The sequence below is a fragment of the Vidua chalybeata genome, chromosome 8 (assembly GCF_026979565.1).
Source record: "Vidua chalybeata isolate OUT-0048 chromosome 8, bVidCha1 merged haplotype, whole genome shotgun sequence".
NCBI lineage: Eukaryota > Metazoa > Chordata > Aves > Passeriformes > Viduidae > Vidua > Vidua chalybeata.
Window position 1 is genome coordinate 23429488 of NC_071537.1, and position 21032 is coordinate 23450519.

Below are 21032 nucleotides of genomic sequence, written 5' to 3' on the forward strand. Positions count from 1 at the left end.
GGAGGGCTACAATATCATAAACGTAGTTGTCCTCCCAGGAGCGCCTCAGGGAACAGGGTATTTAAAGTGAAAATCTTTTTCCTGCTTGCTCTCTGTGTTGTAGCTGCTCCTGAAAGCTCCTAGACTTTGCTGGTCCTTGGGGGGCAGCTGCTGAAATTGCAGTGGAATGCCCACAGATAAGAGATGCTGTCATGACAGAGAATGATTAAAATTCCTACATTCTTTTATTTTTTTTTGCAGTGAGTGACTCAATTACATAGGGATACCTTGTATTATATGCCAGATATTTTGCTCATGTTGTTCTGTGTTCACAGTCTCTAAATAGATGTTTTCTTCCCAGTTTCACTTGTTCTGGTACAGATATTCAAGAGATCTGTGCAGCCTTATTGTGCTGAATGTTTCTTTCTGACCTCCTTGTCTAGCTTGGTTCAATGATAAGGTATTGAAGGCATTTGCTTTCTTCTTTATGTCTGAGGGTTCCTACAAACCAGTGGTGGTGTCTACATCCTGATGTAAGATTAAAGAAAGAACACGAAGAGTTAAATGATACCTGTTAGCATATGATGCTTCCACAATATGTGATTGGGTGAAGTGCTGGGGAATAGCAGCCAATCAGTCTACTGTGCTGCAGACAGTTACTCTGCTATTCAAACTACACTTCCATAAGCTCTCTGCTTCTTCATCCTGGCCTGTATCTTACCTCATGCACTAAATAATTTGTGCTATCTCTGACAAAAGGGGTACTGGAAGGAAGGGTATTGGAGGAAGGTTTTTTCAGGGAAATAAGTGAATATTCTAGTGATACATTTTTTTTTCCCACTAGAATTTTGCAGAAGGTTGTGTTCTTTTTTTATACCTGTAAGGGTGATCACTATAAATGTGTGCATTCTGAGTGTGTTTGGTCAGAAAAACTTGTTGCTATTATTCAGTTTGATTTTCACCTAATTTTCAAGTGCTTAGTTGTGGAAAAATGACAGAATTGTTTTGATATTACAGCAACACCAACTTGATGTTAGGAGGTTTTTTAACAAGACAGTACTCTGCACATTATATTCTTGAATAGTTGTCAGAGAGGAATTCTTTTGCGGTCTTGTCTCTAGACAGGAGGAGTTCTCATAGCAGACATCACATTCATGTTCAAACCTTGTTTACAGTTCCTAATGAGAATGAATGTTTGTATTTTTCTGTTTAGTCACTTTGTTTATCGTTAATTTGTTTATGAAGAAGGACTGAATGTTCTGCAGCATGTGTGAAATATTAACAATTACTTCCCAATTACATCACTGCTAAATAGAACACTGATTTTATTGCTGAGATGTTTGTGAAACTCTGAAGAAAGGAAAAGTAGGGTTGTTTTTTCTCAGATATTTTATTTTTAATGAAACACCTGTACATGCAGACAGGTTTAATATTCTTAACTACAGTTTTAAACAATTTCTTTATCCTTTGAAAATCTCAGCTGCAATTCCTCATGTTTGAATTAGCCAGATGTGAACACGATGAGTACAAAGAGATACTGAGAAATTTCATTTGGCTGAAAACTTAAGAGCAGCCTACCAGCTAAACTGTGTATTGACATAAAGGGGTCAGGTTGTTACCATGCAGTCTCATGCTGGCTACAGTGGTGCTACCTGAGGAGTACAGGAAATCAATGGTGACTGACAGATGCTAGTTGTGGGTACAAATTGGTGCTTTTCTCATTCAGTGCTCTAAGATGAAAGAAACCTGTGACAGTTTTTCTGCTAGTATAAAATTGCTTCTCTGTGTGTCACTCCTGAGGCTTCATTTAGCTTACAAAGGACCAAACAAACTTGCTTTTCCCCCAAAAATCTCCCCGTGCCCCACATGCCTAAAAAGGGTGGCATGTGACAATTTAGTGGTGGTTTCTTTTCCCATTGTTAGTTTTAGTGATACAAATAGTTTGTGTACAGAAAACAAACTTTAATTGATTGAAGGTTTGATGTAGCCAAACTCAAAACTGTATGTAAAACTGCAAATCCACTTTTGGAGAAGCACTGACCCTAGCAGGCAAATTTGCTGGATAAAATGTCTCTGACAGTGCAGCTAAGCTGGACTTAAGCAGTGAGTAACCAAAATGATGCAAATAGACACAAAACTTCTCTTTCAGGGCTGTAATTTTGCCAGGAACAGACTTTAAGAAAATTAGGTTCTCCTAATTAAGGACTCTTAAAGTCATTGTATGCAGTGAAATGGCCAAGTCTTTTTCATTACTTCGATAAAAAAGAAAATGTGGCTTACAGAATCAAGAGATCAAGAGATCAGTTTGGTGTTTTGCTGTTTGTGGTGGGTTGTTTTTTTTTTTTTTTTTTTTTTTTTTTTTTTTTGTTTTTTTTTTTTTTTTTTTTCCCCTGACATACTGAAGCATCCAGGTTGGTTGGAAAAGAAACCTTCCTAAGCCTTAGACTATTGGCATTCTATTACTAAAACTACAGATATATAGATTAATTTGCTATTATGTATGTGTAGAACAGTGAGTTTTGGGTAACAAATGTATCAAGAATTTGACTGTTAAGATGGCATCTGCTTTGGGTTTTTTAATTGGAATTTGAGGCTTTTTGCCAGTTACTGGTTTCAACACAGTGGAGAACTAATCACAGAGATTTTTTTTAGTAACTTTCTCCTCTTTATTTTCTGTTTATAGAGATTGTACTATTGCTGAGACCATGAACTGGAAATGACAGGGTTAGAGCAAGACTTGCATGTTGGTCAGGAACACAGTCTTAGAGTTTGGGAAATAAAGAATATCCACTTGACACTGAATAATGTTAGTTCAGTAGTGCAACATACTGGCAGACTTCACAGGGTACAAGTTTGCTCATCCATATTCCAGAAAGATGAACTCAAACTGCAACAGGTACACAGAATTACTATGAGCTTAATGATCTTTGTGAGAAGAGACTGAAAAGAAATTGCTCATTTGACTTTGGACAATGAAGCTGACTGGACATCAAACAAAGTGGAGGTAGTTTAAACAGAGAGGGAAAAGAGATGAGCTACTTAATGTAAAGGACAGGGACAGGAACAAATGGTTATAAAGTAGTCAATCATGAATAAATGGAAAGAGCCAGGCTTTGAAGTAGCCTTTTAATTAAAGTAGCAAAGGCAAGAAATTACCAAGGAGTTTACATTATATGGTGCTGCTGATAGGGAACTGGAATTGATAATGAGGAAGTCGATTTCAGGCTCACTTCCTACAAGGTTTGTTTTCTGTTCTGAGAAGGTAAATATAAGCTTGTTTCTCTTTCAAAAGACAAAAATAAAAACCATGATGTAGGAAAACATTATGAGTTTCAGACCTACCATAGAGAGTAGATGGGTCTTAGGGATGAGAGTAACAGTTAATTAAATCATTGCCAGCCTGTGCACTTTTGCTGCTAAAACAATGCTGTGCTATCTGAGATGGATTATTTGGTTATATTTCAGTTTATGACAATGAGCAAGAAAGCTGCAAAAAAAGAAATATTAGGTGAAATTATATTATGGCACAAATCAAAACTAATTCATGTTTTTACTTTAAATATTGAATCTGTTATGTTTTCTGATATAAAGACTGTGCCACTCAGTCTAGTAATAAGTGCATAAGTGTTCAGGGAAGGATGGGTTTATAAATTAATAAACACTTACTGTGTTCCCCAGGCCTCACTGTCAGCTTGGCCTGGTGTGAGCTCAAGCTTTGACCTCAGGAGACCCAGCGAGGCCACAGACACTGCCATCAGGCTGTTGTGTTAGCACACAGCATGACAGGCAATGTGTCACAAAGCACAGCTGAGAAACTCCAAAAACCTCTTCTGACCACCACCTAGTTACTGCTTTTCAAATGAGACTGCTGCTCCCACTGCATGAGTGCTCACCTCTGTTCTGAGGAGGTGGGAGCAAGAGGTGCTCATTACAAGCTGAAACCACAGCTTGCCACCTCCTTGAGATAAAAGTCAAAGAAAGAAAATTTGTGCACTGGGCTGTCTCAGCTGGAAAGGGATTTAAGTCCTGCCTCTCAGCTGAGAATGGCTTTGAGTCCTTGCCAGCTCTGCTACCTGTGCATGTCAGTGTAAATAACGAGTACTGACTACAAGTGCACATTTTGTCTATATTTAGATATATCAGGACCCATTCCCTAAAATTAATTAGTATCACAACAAGGTAAGAAAATGTGGCAACAATTTTTGTGAGTTCTTTCAAGTTGTAGATGCATTACTGAGACCCCAGAAAGTGCACCTACACAACTAAAATCAATGAGTTTCTGCTGAAATTCTTTCATAAGGCAAAACCCCATAATTGTATGGTAAATATTTAGCTTTTAATAGCATTAATGACCTTGATAGAAGTAGTTGTAGGGATTAATGAGCACCTGAGGTTAATACAATCAGCTCCACCCAACTGATCATTAATTCAGAGCCTGTGCCCTAGATTTTGATCATTAGTACAAAAAACAAAATCAATTTTACATGGTTTGGGGCACCTTTTGACCAGCAACATCAACAATACAGATTCTTAATTTTGAAAATGACCTTCCTGCTAGATTTTTCACTTTTTCTTCCTTACATTGCCCTCTGTTCAGTAACATGTAAGCACTTAAATGAAAATGCCACATTTCAGCATGCTGTGTTTTGAAATGCCTGCTTTATTAAGTCCTGAGGCATGTTGATAATAGAAGCATAACAGCTTTTTACATGAAGCACTTGCAGATTCCAAAGTCTTACAAATGGCAGTTCTTAATGGTTTGAAAGTATATTCTTAACACTTTGGACTGTTTGAATTAATAACTTTGGAGTTCAACATAGTATTTAAATATGTTGGCTGTGTGTGTGCCCTGCACCAGTAGGTGGTGGTTAAGGATCTGTGTTCATAGACACTTGTGCTAATAGCTGTTTTTAGAAACAAATCTTGAACTTCTGGGAATTTTGAAAATACTAAGCTATATTTCAGAAAGATTCCAGTAACTTCAGGTGTTTCACTGCAGACCACATGTAATAGCATCCAGCCTCAGGCTGAGCAGAGAAAAGGATGCCCCAGTATTGCTCTGGTATGGGATAAACATGCACAGGAAACAAACATCAAGAACCTCCTGAACCCTGTAACCTGAATACTCTTGAACCTGTGTTAGAATAGGCCATGTATAAATTGAAATTTACCAGTCCATTTCTGTGATGGTGTGGATGCTAAGCCTTCCCCCCAAAAAAGAAAATAAATATTCTATAATTAAACTCCCTGCTACATGCAGATCAGATTATGAAGTAGGAGAGTTAAAGGAAATTAATTAAGAACAGTCCCATTTTTAAAGTGAAACATGGGAAATAGGGTTCTGTGTCTCAGTGCCACAAGGTATTTGACCTTAGCTGCAGCAATAGATGCAGAAGCTGCAGGAATCTCACAGGATATCCAAATCTAAAACCTACTATGTAGACTTCATTGTGAAATATCCCACAGGTAAAGTGTATTTGTTTTTATGTATACATATCGTTGAAATATAAGAAAGGTATTTTCAAAAATTAATATTTTGCAAAAACGGCATTACTGCAAGGTATCATAAGAGCTGTTTTTGTGTTTGATACAAAATATTACTTTATTTTACTGCAGAATACAGTTTTGCTTAATTCCCTATATTTTGCTCAAGCTGTAGAAGTGAATTATTAGCCTATTCAATATAGTGGCCAAATATCCTTTATTTTCTGTGCGATCATAATTACATGTGAAAATTGTTATCAGATGAAAAAAACATGATCACCACAAGCCCAAAGTGTGAAGAAAGGTGAGGAAATTACCTTACAGAAAATCTGTAAAAAATGCATTTGTCTATTTCAGCGTCAAGGTATGCAAGCTAAGAAATTAAAATTTTTTTCTTACACATTTGAAAAAAAAATCAGCTTTATGCAGTATTATATCATGTTAAAACATATGCTTAACTTAAAATTTTAATTGGCTTGAAAATTCTGTAGGTCTCACACCTCTCTGGTAGATTTTACCTTAAATGTCCTCTAAATTTCATCTTCAGTATGCTTGTTAGTTGATAGCACGATTTGTTTCTGCTTGGTCTAATCAGAAGCACCTAAAGATTTCAATTGACATCTATTTTGTTTGGGCTTTTTTGTTGTTGAATTCATCTTAGAAATACTTGAACAATTACTCAAGTATCCTGACTCTGCTGTTATACTGTGAGCAAATTTCTAATCAGATTTTGATTGAAAAAAACTCTTAACACAACCCCAGGTATGCACTACCCTACTTAATTCAGCAGAGTCTTATTAATGTTATTTTTTGTATAGTACTGTTAGTTTTCATAGATGTTTCTTTACGGGATTTTGTTTACTGTTTAAAATACATCTGAAAATCTTATTCTAATACATGCTTGGTCCTTCCCAGTGAAATGCTGGGGGAGGCTGGTGAGGCTGTAAAAGAAATGGAGAATGCAGGGAAGGTGCAGAGAAGCCTCTGCCCTGCGCTCTGCAGCCCCATAAACAACTTGCTAACGAGCATCGGGTAATGGCTGTGGATGCTAAATAATCTCTTTCCCTGCCACTGAGCGGACATGTTTAAAATATGGTGGTTTTTAAAAATTAGTCCTTCTAGGGGAAAACAAATAATTTTCTGTTTGATGTACACCACCTTTTTAATAACATTTTATGGTATCACACAGAGGAGAAAACAAAATAAATTCAGCAAATGTAGAAATCGATAGAGAAGCTGGTATTTCCTCTGGTGAATAAAATCAATTACATCTTCAGAAGAGGTGTATCTTTAAAATAAATTAAAACCCCCAAACAACCGGGGCGGAGGGAGAAGCAAAGCCACCGCACCGCGGCGGCCGCAGCCGCGGCGGTGCCCTCCGGCTGTAGGTGTCACTGTGAACATGGCTCAGGGCCGGGCCGGCCCCGCCGCGCACCGAGCTGTCCGCCTCGCTGCGAGAGCCGCCGCTCCCATGTTCAGCATGCTCGGGACATTGTGTGCCGGGCTGTTGGAGGCGCTGGCAGCAGAAGGTGACATCTGGTGACTAATGGGCTCAGATGCGGGGGCCGTTCCCACCGCTCCGTCGGCGGCAGCTGCGCCGCCGCCGCTCGGGATGCGGCTACCGGGGGGGAGCGGCTCGCTGGAGACGATCGATACCTTCTGATTTCCCGGGAACCACAACATGGCCCCACCGCAGACATCTTCCCGGCCCAGGGCTTCTGACAAATGCACAGACCACCCAGCCAAGCGCGGCGCTCACTGCGTTCGCCTCTTGCGCTTATCGAAACCCATCTACTTTTAAGGAAATGGCTCCACCTTATGAAACAAAGATGGACCCTTTCCAGCACAGTTCGGCTCTGCGCGGATCCTGGCCTCAGGCGGGCTCTCTCTGGTCAAACCGCGCTGCTCCCAGCGTAGTCCCAGCTGCGATCCTCCCTCTGTACTCTGCTCAGACCTGAACCGGGGCTCTCGCTGGTTCCGCTCATGTGTGATAGGAGACACACATCTCTCATGTAAACTCCCTGAAACAAAGACTGAGCCGGAATGCGGGGCCCGTATTTTTCTCACTTGATCTGCTGAAGAAATGTGATTTATTTGTCAAATTCTTAGAAATGGCAGAGAGAAACCACAGGAAGAGCTCAATGTTGCAGGTGGTGGTAAAACCACTCTTATTAGCAGGTGACAGTGGACAGCAAAGACAAATTCATAGTTGGAAGTTAGTGTTTGCTGCAGAACAGGAATTTTAAGAGGGGCTTTCTGGTGTGTGCAGGGGAGGGAAAGGGGAAGTGGGCTGCGAGGTGGTAAAGGAACATTGCTTAGTTATTGTGCCCATCCACTACAACTAAAAGAGTATTTGATGTTAGGGAGTCACTGAAAAGAGCTGACAGAAGAAAGGAAAAACTAGAACCTGAGAATAGAAATATTTTGCTGTGCATGCATACATACATGCACAGATAATGGCATGATTTTCTATCCTCCAAGCCTCTAGTGTGACAGAGGGAGGGAGGATAGTCACATGCATCAGCCCCATAAAATCTGCAAAAGCACTGTTCTTAATTCAGCCATCGGCTGTTCCGAGACCTCACGCAGAGAATTGCAACGAAATTCTATTTTCAGACTGACAACCCTAATGCTGCTGTGTCCTTATGTTTACTTCGGTTAACTGTCAGCCCTGATAACGTGCACTGTACCACAGCTGCTGCTGTGGAAAAGAAAACCCTCAGAGTAGCTGCTTTGTGGGGAGGTATTTGAGAGAAATGAAAATAGAAAAAGCAGGGGTGGAAAAAAAAGGAAAGAAAACCTGCTTGTGTATCTACACAATGTGAGACTCAAAATAGAGATCATTCAACTCTTGTTTTCAGCACATTTCTTGGTTTTAGTCTTGGCTGATAAAATATTTAACAGCCATCTTAGCACTCAGCATAGCAATAACCAAAGAACAGTCAAGCTCTCGGCTCCCACTGAGACTGAATTCCAGTGGCATGAAGTTTTTTTTCCCCCTTCCCATATGATGTGTTGTCTAGTCTAGCTCCAGATTTAATGTAAAATAAGGAAAAAAAAAAAAAAAAAAGTTTCATTACAGCATGCCTTGTTCCTGAAATATACATATGGAAGTTAGAAATTGAACTGGCACTGTTACATTTACTGGTCAGCTTACTGTCTTTGCCTGCTTTTACAAACACAAATGAGGTTACTTCATTTCAGTCCCCAAGCAGGATGGAAATCCCCAGTTAAGATGGAATCACATTTTTTTTTTTTCATGTGGACATAAATCAGAATACAGTCTCTACTCCCAGGAGTGTGCTTTCTAAAAAAATAAATAATAAAAAGAAAATTGGTGGAAAAAAATCAACATGGGAATTCTGGTGAACAGAATTCAGTACCAGGTAGAAGATTCTCCCTGTCATTCATTGCTCTCAAGTTAGGACCTGAATTAGAAAAAGTTACATTCCAGCCTGTGACTCCTGAATACTAATTTTAAGATCACTGAAAATTGTTTTTCCATGTGGGAAATTGGGAAAATTATAATTAAAAAGTTGCTTTAACATCAGCTTTGTGATGATTTATACAGAGATAGAGTATGTTAATTACTAGACCATGATATGTGATGGGATCTGGGTACTTTGTGTTTTGTTTTGTTTTTTTTTTTTTCTTTTGGAATTGCTAAATACTTACAGCTCCCAGTCTGATTGAGTAGTGTCTTTTCAACATTTTTGGAGGGTTGGCCTTCATAGCTTTTTTGTAAGAGGGGGCAGTATCACTTCTTGAGATTTTTATTAGATCTGTCATAGGTTTTGTTGGTTTTTTTATGTGTGCCAGCTGTCAGAATCAGGAAATTGCACCATCTATTCAGCTGCTGTTACTAAATAAGTAAATAGGCCTAACCCTTTCTGATGGGAAACTTGCAATTTGGTGTGGCTCAAAAACTGCTCATCAAATACCAAGTCTTATAATTTGGAAATTATATATCCTGTTGAATTTTGTCTATCTAGGTTTTCATTCTGAATGAATCTTAGTAGCTATCAGTAAAGGTAGAATCAAGCATTATGTTTAAGATTACCTCTTGTTTTTCCTAGATGTTGTGCATTGCATAGAGTGTCCACAGCTTCTCAGAGGGATTTTTCTCACACCAGGTTTTATGTATTGAGATGAATATCTTTTTCACCTCTTAATTCTAAATTTTAGCTTTTTCTCAGAGTGATATCAGACACTCCTTAATTCTGACTCACTATATCTTTAGTATTTGCTTGCTCTGGAGCAGGGGTTTGAAATACAGGGAAAAAGTTGAAGACCACTGGTAGAAAGAACAGATGAACACATGAGGAGAGGAGAAGAGAGAAGTGTTGATGAAAAACAATTATGATATATAGAAAGGACAGTGGGAAGTAGTAGCCATGAAAGAAACCCTTTAGGAAAAGGAGCACAGGCTGAGACTGGTGTGGCTCTACAAGCAAGGCTTTTTATGGTGTGATTTGCTTAGGTTATGACCTTAAAACTCGGAGTTTCATGAGAAATCTGGTATATTTAAAAATATTAAATTAGTTAAAAGTACACCCTTTTCCAACATCTGAGTGTCATTTTATTATTATTTTTGGCTGGGATAATTGAAAATCTTTTTCAACAAGTTCCTAACACTTGAGTGATAATGGAACTTCTTATTGAACTATTAAAGTAAGCCCTAAACCACTTTTCTATGTATATAAATCACTTAGATTTTTATGATAAATAAATTAGTGTTACAGCTTAGTTCCTTTCAGCACCAGTGATAGATGAGGGGAACTTAACTGGTTGCTCATCTTCCCAAAGCCTTTTTTTTTTCATCTATCACACAGTGAAAATTTTTATCAATTTTCATTCTCTGAATGAAGTCACAGGGATCTTATGTTAACAGTCTGCTTAAAATTATCTGCTTTTTAAAATAATGATCAGGTTCTCTAGGAAAGTAATTTTCTCCAAGTAGTTGAGGAAGGCCTATTAGATCTGTACATATATTGATATTTGCCTTTCTGTAGACCCTCAATAGCAGTCTCTGTAAATCTGAAAGGCATATTGCAATATATTATAAAAACCTTCAGAGCTTCATGTTTTAAGTGTGGTGTGTGTGCCTGTTCACTAGGGCTTTGTCTGACTGGTCCTCCTGCAGTCCCTTGGGAACTTGTTACTCCTATCTGTAAGATCTGGGAAATAGATCTGTCAGCCTCATACTGTGTCTTCAGGGGCTGATCCTTGCATTTTCTGTTCCTTTTTCAACTAACAAGGGCTGAGGCAGAGTGGTTGTGACCATAAAAGCCAGTGTACAAGGCTTTTAGCCACAGCCAGACCTTCTGTATCCATCAGTAACAGCTGGAGAGAGATGGAAGAGAACATGTTCCTTTTTATGAGAAATGACTGGCCTTGCCATGCAAGGCTAAAAAATATGGAAGAGGATGCTAAACTGCTTGTAGTTGAGACTTCTTATTGGGGGCCTGGTAAGATGATAAAAAGGGCTAAAAGGATTAGGAATCAAGGAGGGTTTGTACAGTTCCCTGCATGAACCTGGATCCGTAGTGTGTTTTTTTTGCACGTAAACCCAAGTTTTCAGTGTTCAACATTATCAGTTAAATGCTGCTGTGTTATTTCTGTGTCTATATTGCTAACAACCTACACTACTAAATGTGAAAGAAGGGTAAAAATCCAGTTTGATTCTGACTGGATTTCTAGTAGCAGAGATTTTGCTTAAAGTATTGCTGTTATTAGGACTACATGATACCTCTGCTAATCATGTTGGAGTGGCAGGGATAGAGTGGAGGCAGAGCTACTCTCTCCATCAAACAACTCAGTTTGAGGCCCACCTTAAATTAATATGAGGGGAAAGCTTCACACCAATTTGAGAATTTGCTGTGGGAGTAGAGCCTTCTATTTACTTTGGATGAGCATGTGCTTATTTATTAGGAAGACTTCAAGAAGTTCCCATTACTTCCTGGGCTGTGGTTGCTGAGATTATACAGTGAGGTGATGCTTTGAAATCTTTCACTGAAACGTGCTCTTTCATGTGAAAGGAAATACTTGCTAAAGTACAGGCTGTGTTCAGTTGGGATGAAGCTAAATTTCTCATACCTGAATTGCTTTCTGTAAAGTGTTACTCTTCTTTACAGACCCTCTCCACCACTTCTGCTACTGCAACAGGTACATAATTATAGACTACGTACCGGAACGTACAAACTCTACCTTGATGCAGTCATGTCTGTTGAGGATGACAGTGCTCTGAGAGGGAACCTTCAGTTTTCTAACTGAAATCTTGTTTATAGTCCTTGTGTGAAGTTAGCTATAAGCAAATACAATGAATGACTTAGTTTATTGTCAGAAATGTTCGTGTTATTCTGCAGTTATGAATGCTGCACTGTGCTTTGCTAGACAAATTAACATAGTTAATAACACTACAATGATAAGGCTTTTACTGTTTACTGAAAAACATTTGGCTCTGGTGTCTCTGGGGATTCATTTGGAATATCTGTATTTTCACAGCTGCAAAATACAGGTGGTGTGGGCTGTTGTTGAATGAGTATGACATGTTTTTCAAAGGCAGAAAAATGAAGTCAACAGTCACACGACTAATTGACAATCATTAGTGAGTTGATCTTTTGCACCAATTGTTGGTTTAAGGCTTGAAAAATCTATCATTATCCCTGACAGCAAAAATTAGCCTGGTGAGATTCCAGCTCTCAGTTGACTAATTAACTTTTCTAATGCTGATAGACTTCCACCAGGTACACCTAGGAAATAATAGCTGTGGTGAGAATCCTCAGATACCGCTTCATTTGAACGTAGTCCCTCTTGGGAACCATGGTGCCAGGAGATGGGTGAGCAGTCTATCAGCATTGAAGATGTTAAGTAGAGAGAGCACTCTCTTTGTTGCCTTAGAAAAGAAGGTGGCCATGCCTAAGATGAAGTATTTTATCAAAATTCCAAAAATGCCTTCTGGATTGGGGAGCTAGCAAATATTTATCTTAAAAATTATACACAATGTTGTAGATGCTTCAGATTTGCTTGTTTGTTTTCTTACAGACGCTGTTACATTTATAGTACTGATAGAACTAAATCCTTTAAAAAAAATGCTGCAAATCTACTGTGTTTGTGTTTCTACCATAGCCAGAATTAAATTTGTAATCCTGTACTATTTGAATAATTTTGAAAATTACATTTCTGATTTTGTAACAGCAAAGTTCTTACTGAGAAAAACACTGTAATTAATAGAGTTGAATTGAGGTAATAAAGGTAGATTGACTAAAAATGAATTTTCAAGATAATGTGGCTATACCAGTATTTCTTTAAATCAGTATGACCAATTGATCGGTATTTCAAAACAAGAATGTAGAGGTCTTTCAAGAAAAGCCTGACATTTATTTTCTTGACTGAGGATGATCTAGCACAAATGGTGCGTTAATAGTGGTAAATAGGGAAGTGTTGCATGAAAGGCACTGTATGACACACAGTATCAAAATATGATGCACTTCCATTTTATTTCTTAAGGTGTTTTTGCTTCACCTAGCTCTTCACTAAGCTAAGACTGAAACAAGGATGTATTTTTGACTATTATCAAGTTGTACGGCTTATGCTCTTCACCCTGGTGTCTGTCACATAATTTGGGCAGTCACATGGCTTTTACTCTAATCTCTTGCTATCACAGACTTTCACTGACAACCTAATGAGTTACAATCATTAGTTTTTTGTTCAGTTTGACCACATCTGGGTGTTCTGTAGGGGTGTACTTTCACATAACTGATCACCCTCTCACACTGTACTTGAAAGAGAATTTTTAGTGGAAATATTGGTATCTTGTTCAAATTCGCTAGTACCAGACTTTAATGTTGGTTAACTGCACAAATTCAATTTCAGGAACAACTTAATCAATGCCTGCTTGTGTTTATATAATGAGAGAATAGTGCCAGGCTGAAGTCCTGGGGTATTTTTCTGTTTCCTTGTGGTTACCTCCCCCACACCAAACCAAAAGGATTAAAAAAAGAAGCAAAAAAAAAAAAAAAAAAAACCCAAACAAAATCCCAAAACACCCCCAAAACCCAATAAAAACCAAACCAAGAATCAAAACAAAAAAACCCAAGCCAAAACCTGCAACCCACAAACCAGTGTGATGATTGAAGTTGTCTCAGAATGGTGTAAAAGTGTTTCTTGTGCACTCAGTTTTTTCAGCTCAGTGACTTTTCCATGTGCTTAATGTATTTGCCAAATCCTTACTGCAGAAGCGCGTTCGGCTTGTGATTAGTTCTGTCAATTTGTCCTGAAGCCCTCAGTATGTGTGTTCTTAGCATGTGTTGGAGTAGATGGTTTGAGTAATTTGGATTCTCCTTTTGCAGACTGTAGTTAAGCACAAAGTCTTAGGTTGAATCCATTCTGTGATTTAGGGGAAACCAGCATGAGGCCCTCAGCAGGTACATATACATTTAACTTGCTGCATGTTAAGCATCAGTAAGTCACATAGTCCAACACTGGTCGCATATCAAAGGCTTTTTAGAGAAACAAAATGTGCAACATGAGAACTAATCCCTTAGATAATTGCAGATACCATTCTGCATCTTATTTCAGTGCTGGGAGTTTCTGCACTCCAGTGCTGGATACATTACTGACTCACAATGTTGTGTTATAAATACACCTGAAAAGTCTCTGTGAAAATCTTACAATCTGTCAATTTCCTCATTTGTAATACAGGATTTAAATGGTTTATTTCACAGGAAAGGCAGTTAATGCTTTGCAAAATTCCGTGTATTTCAAATTCTCTGTACTTTAGATACTGCTACGTAACTGGAATATATGAAATAGCAGTGTACCTTAGTTCTCATGCAGTACCAATCAGCTTCCCTCTAGTCATCGTATCCCCTCCTCCCCCATTAATTAATTTCTTTTGCTATGTGCTGGTTTAAAATTACCTAATTACCTGTAAACAAAGGGAAGCATGTTTCTTGGGTTTTTAAATGATGGAGTTTAATTTTTACTAATCTTATTAAATAATAATATTAATAAGACTTAACAGTTCTCATACAAGAGAGAGCACTCTATAGAAAACATGAATACATTTAGTCAGTGTAAAACAGCTTGAGCCATTTTCATTTCCACTGTGTATAATGTATTTTTTTAAAGAAAATCGGACATGGGAAAATTAATTTTAACTTCATGATTTATGAATTATTAATTCCTCGTGGCTGGGATTATTTACATACTGAATAGTAGTTAGGCAAAAAGCAATTAGAAAGGTGTATCTTTATCAGACTGTTGCCCATTTGTGGGGTTTTATTTTTGCTTTTGTTGGATTTTGCTTTGGGTTTTTGTTGGTCAATTTTGCCAATCAAATTTCCATCAGATTTCCCACATGGATATGCATACTCTTAGATGTGCTCTTGGAAAGGTAGCATTTTAACTTTGATATTCCCTGCTTTAGATATTCCTCTAGACCTCCCAGTAACACTTTAGCAGTTTCGTGTTTTGACTATATATTTAATATATTCTCTTGGACCACTGGTGTCTTAAATTCAGTATCTCAAATTCAATTGCCTTCCTGTAGCTCTGCCTCCCTTTCTGTTTCTTAGAGTAACTTCTGTGCTGCTGTAACCAACTCCTGCTCATTCTTTCAGCTCTCCACTGACTGCCTGTTTGATTTTGTTTATTTTGTAAAATAAAATTTTATTCCATTTGTTGCTCTTTAGATTTGTTGCTCTTTTAAATATCTGACACCTTCCTTCTCTGCTGTATTTCTTTTTCCTTCTAGTCTGGATTGTTGCCTTGAAACTGTTCCTACAATTCTGTAACCCACCTCCTTCCTGTTCTTGGCCCTTGGCTGCATCTAGGGGAGGTTTACCCTTCTCAGATTGCTTCCATGGCTCAGTCAATCTTTAGAGGAAGGAGACATGGATATAGATCTTGGATCTGTAATATTTTACGGTAATCTTAAAGGGAATTGAAATTTTATTTAAACATATGTACATGTTTAATAAATATATTTCTGGTCATTGTTGGAGCATGTTTGTCACAACTTGTGCCTTAAAATTACAACTTCCTACAGAGAATGGCTTCAATTGGAAAGGACCTTAGAGACCCCTTCCACCAGACCAGGAAGGTGTTCATCCAAGCTGTCCTTGAGTACTCTCTGGAGTAGGACATTGACAACTTTTTGGGGCAACCTCTCCCAGTGCCACACAACCCACATGGCAAAGCATTTCTTTCTAGTACTTGATCTAAACTTGCCCTTTTTCAGTTTAAAGCCATTCCCTCTTATTTGATGTTCCTTTTTCTGAAGTCCCTCTCTGGCTTTTTTCTAGGCCACCTTTAGGTGCTGGAAGGTGCTATTACAATCTACAGGTCTACTTGGAGAGAGAGATTCAGTCTGTCCCATTTTCCCTGGTATGGACTATCAATTGCTTCAGGCTGTTATTTCCTTTAGTTTTGCAAACATTTATGCTCAGCAAGGAATTTTGACAGTTTCTAGAGTTGATGGGGAGTAATGATGTTATCAAGTGTCACTGCTCTTGGAAAGGCTAAGTCTTATCTGAAGAATTTCATGATGTAGTATTCAAGTCAAGTTATAAAAATGCTGAGACATTAGTGACACTGTAATATTTTGGAGTATTTTATGTGATATGAAAGTACCTGGGGATCTCTGATAATAAGATCTCAAAAGCTATTCAAGACTTCTACTAAATAGCAAAGGAAAGAATACAGGCCTGAATATTATTCCTTCCTTAATGCCAGATGGATTAGTGTTATGATAATGAATATCTAAGGAATTAAAAGTGATTTGTCACTTTTTCTAAAGGGTTGCCCAGAATAGTAATCCATCATTGCTTTTTCACAAAAGAAGCTTGATCTGTGAGCGTGATCTCAGAGACGCAATAAAAATGCGTATTGCCACTGTTAACAGAAACATGGGGTAAGCCCTGGCAGTTTAGCAGGAGTCGAGGCAGGACTGAACGAAAACTTGTTGTGAGATTACATTGGTTTACAGTAATGGGTTAACTTTCCTCCCAGTTGCCGTCATGCATGACTATCCTATTCTTCCCTGCAGTGTGCAACAAGCAGATGGAACGGTCAGCAAGTCAAAATATGAAGTGTTGGAAAGGTCACAGTACTACAGGACGCCGCTGTCTTTCTCATCTGTCTTACAATTAGGGTATCTTGTTCTTGTAGCAAGAGTCATAATGAGGACTCTAATGAATACAGTGTGTATCTGTTCCTCTCACCCAGAAGCTGAAAACAAAGGACAGGTTGTACTAATGAGGGACCAGGCAAGGCAGCTTTTATTGATGTGGGCAAATGTTTCTCATTCATATAGATGTACTTATGTTTCAAGAGAATTATGTACTTATGAATTCATGATGTACTTATGAATTCAAGAGAAAAAGAATTACTAAGTGTACTCTTGAATGAAGGGGGGGTTACTTGAAGATTGTTTTGAGTCTTCAGCTTTTTGAAGTTGAAAAAAGTTTGATAAATTTGCATTATTAAAAAAAGATGTTTACTCAAGATGACGATGGTTAGGGTAATGGGCTTAGGTTCATGAGACTTAGGTCCTGGCCACAGAACTCATGTAGAGTTTAGAGAAGAGTATTCAAAGACCACTGATGATGTTGGAAGATTTGAGAAAATTTCTGTTCAACTTCAGAGTTCTTCTAAATATTATGAAGCAGTTGCTGAGGGAATTTCTCTATTACTGAATAGCTATGGGACGGCAGGGTTGGATTATGTGTCTCTGTAAGCCTGGGACAGCAGTAGGTTTTAAAAGTTAAAAAAGTTAGCTATTCAAGGAGAACTTGCTCAGCCATCTGCTCTTAAAGGAATATGAGACAAGAGAAGAACAAACAAAAGACACATCATCATATCAGGACTGAAACATGGATGGGATTTGGATGTAATGAGCAATCAGATTAATTGACACAAAGCATTTCTGCTCTAGCCACAGCAGTGCCCTTGGGTGATCTGAGAACAGCTGACAAATCTGTAGGTAGGGCTTTGCTGAGTGGCTGCAGCCACAGATGTGGCTATTAGAGCTGAGCTTTCAAGGTGTGCCATCTGCAAAGCTGTAACATTATTTTGTTTTTCCACCTCTTTGCAGTTTATGGAAAGTTTATGGTAAATTTGTACATTCACCCTTTATTATAGCCCCAAGATAATGAAGCTCTCTAAGTTCACTCAGCAACTCTGGCAGCTCTGCTGGAACTCTCTGTATATGAAATAGAGCAACATTTCTTTGTGGCATCCAATGCCAATGGTAAAAGGTGTCTTTTCTTTAGTGTAAATGGAAGTAATGAAGCACTTGTCACAGCTTTTTTTTAATTCTCTGTTTTGTTTCAATATCTTGGCTGTCTTTTAAACCATAGTTGCAGTAAATTTTGATAAATTATACCAGAGATCTATTACTGCACATCTTGATGTCCAGTACAGCTGTCAGTCTGTGCAATATCCTCATGACTCACCAGGTAATCAAAAGCATGGAAATAGTGCTGTGAAACATAGTTAATCTTTCAAGGCCCATGTTGTCTTTTGGTAGTATTATAGGATTATGCTTGTACCTATTACCCTTCAGCAAAATTAATAATTATTGCCTAATACACCTAAGAAGTGAAGAAAAGGAGAAATGGAAGTAGGCAATCATCATTATTTTACCATGGTCACATAGCAGGTGAGTGGCAGAACCAAAGATATAATCTCATATTTTCTTGTTTTCTGCTCTGGGCTAATGTCACTAAAAGTATCAGACTACATTCAATTATACTGTTGTATGTTTTGTTCATGGTATATTTTTATTTCATGATACATGATAAATTCTTGCTGTCCTGTCATTTATGCTACAAGTACTGCTAAATCATGTAAAATCATGAACAAAACTCTAGTGTATGAACAGCAAGAGATTCATACACTGTGAGTACTTTGTATAAATAGAATTAAGACAATAAATACAAACCAATATAAATATTAGAGAGTTGATAGTTCTAGTAAGGAAAATGTTAATATTTGGGTTAAAACTCTTTTGATATCATTCAAGGTTTTTATACACAGCACTTGAGCAAACTCCCCCATGCATCAGGGAGTGCAGTGTCCCTGGCTGAGGGGCTGATCTGCTGCTGAGAGACTGGAGCACTGGAATGTGAGGCCTTTGCTATAACTGGATTAACATGGGTGATGGAGAACAGCTATGTTTATTTAAATCTGATTCGTGGCAGAAGATTTATACAGTGATATTGTAAAAAGGTTTCAAGAGTTATTTTCTGTAGAGCTGGTCAGTATTGGTGTTGTGTCAATAGTAGAAACATAAGAGTTTTCCAAATATTTTTGTGAAAACTTAATTTTTGGTGAAGAGGGAAAATATCAGAAATGTACATGGATGTTCTAGTCCATATGGTGTATGTTTTGACTGTGCGGTTCATGGGAGGAAAAATGATGGATGATATACATGAAAACTCACTGAGTTATGTTCTGCACTTTTTCTGAAAGCTGTAGTGTGCCAAAATTCATTCTTGGTCTTTATCTCCCCCAGCTCCGAAGCTGAATTTCTATGATTATATGTTAAATCTTCTGTGTTGTCATCAAAATCCTATAGCCAAATCAGGTTGTATTTCATACAGAACATCTAAAGATGAGTGCAGGGAATCTTTCCACTGATTTCTTTGAGTCTCACTGTAAGTCACTCTTTAGAGCATTACAAGTAGAAGGTCTGAAGGCAGGAGTGTATTTGCTTATCTCCTTAACCTCTTGAAATACTAGAGGTGATTGAATTCTTATAACTTTAGACTTTCATGAGACTTTTATCCTTACCTCCCCTTTCCTCTTATCCAATTCCACCCCTATAACCCATCCCTCCCCAGTTTGATTTTAGCTCCCATTCTTTTTCAGCATGTTTTACATTTTGTTCTCTGTCTCTTTCTCCCTGATGGGAGGAGGAAAATTATCTGATTAGCTTTACAAACTATGTTTCAAAAACAAACACAGGATGTATGGAGATAAATAACTTTAATGTTTTTGTATCTGCAAAAAAAGTCATTATTTGCTGAGCATTCCTAATTTCAGGATTTTTCATTAGAGCATCCTTTTCAACATACTTAGCCAATGTAAGTCCTGTAAAAATTAATCAGAGAACCAAGCTGATATTTCAGAATACTTCATGCTGTTAAATTTAATACTGAAATGTCAAATCTCTCCAGTTTTTCAGGGGTACTAAGTGGGAATGGACTCCACTGTAGGATTTGACCCTGAGTTTACAAAATCCTTGAATGGCAAGGTTTATTTTCTTAAGGTTAATTCACACAAACTAATTTTCTGTTATAATTAAACTAGCAAGAAGCCCTTAGAAGTACAAAGAGTCAGTTATTTACTTAGTTGAGTTGATTGACTTTTGCTATTGCCTCAAGTGAAGGGGAAATACCAACATGATCATGTTGCTCTTTGGTCACAGATGAAATGATTTCCACAAAGCTTTTTCAGGTAATAATACCTATTTCTCACTATTGTAGATATGCAAGTATTAGTGGGAAGGCATCCTGGTATGAAAGGGTTGCTTTATTAGGTTACAGTGTTGCTGTAAATGTTTCCTAATTATCTCTGTTATGGCAAAAATATGAAAAAGTGTAAATGGAGTGCTCTGCATAATTTATAAAAGCTGAATGTTTCCTAATTAGTTCTGTTAGGTTAATGATACTGCAGCCTCATTTTTTCCATGGCCCTAAGCAATGACCTTTACCCTCCCTGTTTTTAGCACTTTCTTTTAGTTCAAAAATGTGTGGTGACCTTCCTCATCTCAAATGATCTTTGGCAGGCATAATGCTTTGGAAAATGTTACAAATCCTTTCTCCCTTCTCCCTTTGAAAGTAAAGAAATGGCCTGCTTTATGCAGGCAGAGTTAAAGCCTGATTTATACAGATCCTCTGAAGAATGCTGGTGAAGTGCATTCCTTCAGTGTTTTCATAGAAACTGATGTGAGCTGCATTAGCAGGAGATGTGAAAATGGTGAGGTGGGGGAGAGAAAAACCTCTCTCAAAAGGATTCTAAAATAACATTTTGCATCCTCGAGTAATTCCCAGCTCTCCCTGGCAACCATTCATTTCTTCCGAAGAGCAGAAGTTTGCAATATGAAAGTGGATTGGCTTGCTTTTCCCATGGGGCTCTCTATCTCTTCATCCACCGCCTAGGGTAAAAAGCAATGCATACGTTTACAATATAAATGTGATTTAATCGACCTCTCTGTCAGAGAGAAATGGCAAGCATATCAAACAAGCCCAAGATGTTAGGAAGAAAAAATCATAAATTATTCCAGTGATGAGTTTCTGAGCAGCATTTTGGACTCCTAGATGATTCTATGTAAAGCTGTTCCTTGAAACAATAATTAAGATAATTCTGTGTGACAAGGAGAAAAATGTTCAGCTTTGTATGAAACGTGCTTTTTTTTTAGGAAGCTGGATGTTCACTGTATTGATCAGCATTTCCCTTAGCTGCTGCATTGGAAAGCTTAAACTAATTGAATGATTCGCCATTTTATTTCTAAGTCTTTATTTTATCCTACGCAAAATCAGTTGGCTTCTAAATCACGAAGG

The 21032-nt window shown here is 37.9% G+C and overlaps 2 long non-coding RNA genes across 2 annotated transcripts in view; one reads left to right on the forward strand and one right to left on the reverse strand.

The window, feature by feature from the left end:
• The window catches only part of LOC128791892 (uncharacterized), a 164190-nt gene that overhangs the window by 68158 nt on the left and 75000 nt on the right, over nt 1-21032 (forward strand). The window lies entirely within an intron of this gene.
• On the reverse strand, nt 3042-3686 carry LOC128791891 (uncharacterized). Its single transcript, XR_008432210.1, has 3 exons — nt 3646-3686; nt 3322-3466; nt 3042-3233 (listed from the first exon to the last, which is right to left on the reverse strand). It is a non-coding gene; the product is annotated as an uncharacterized LOC128791891 (long non-coding RNA).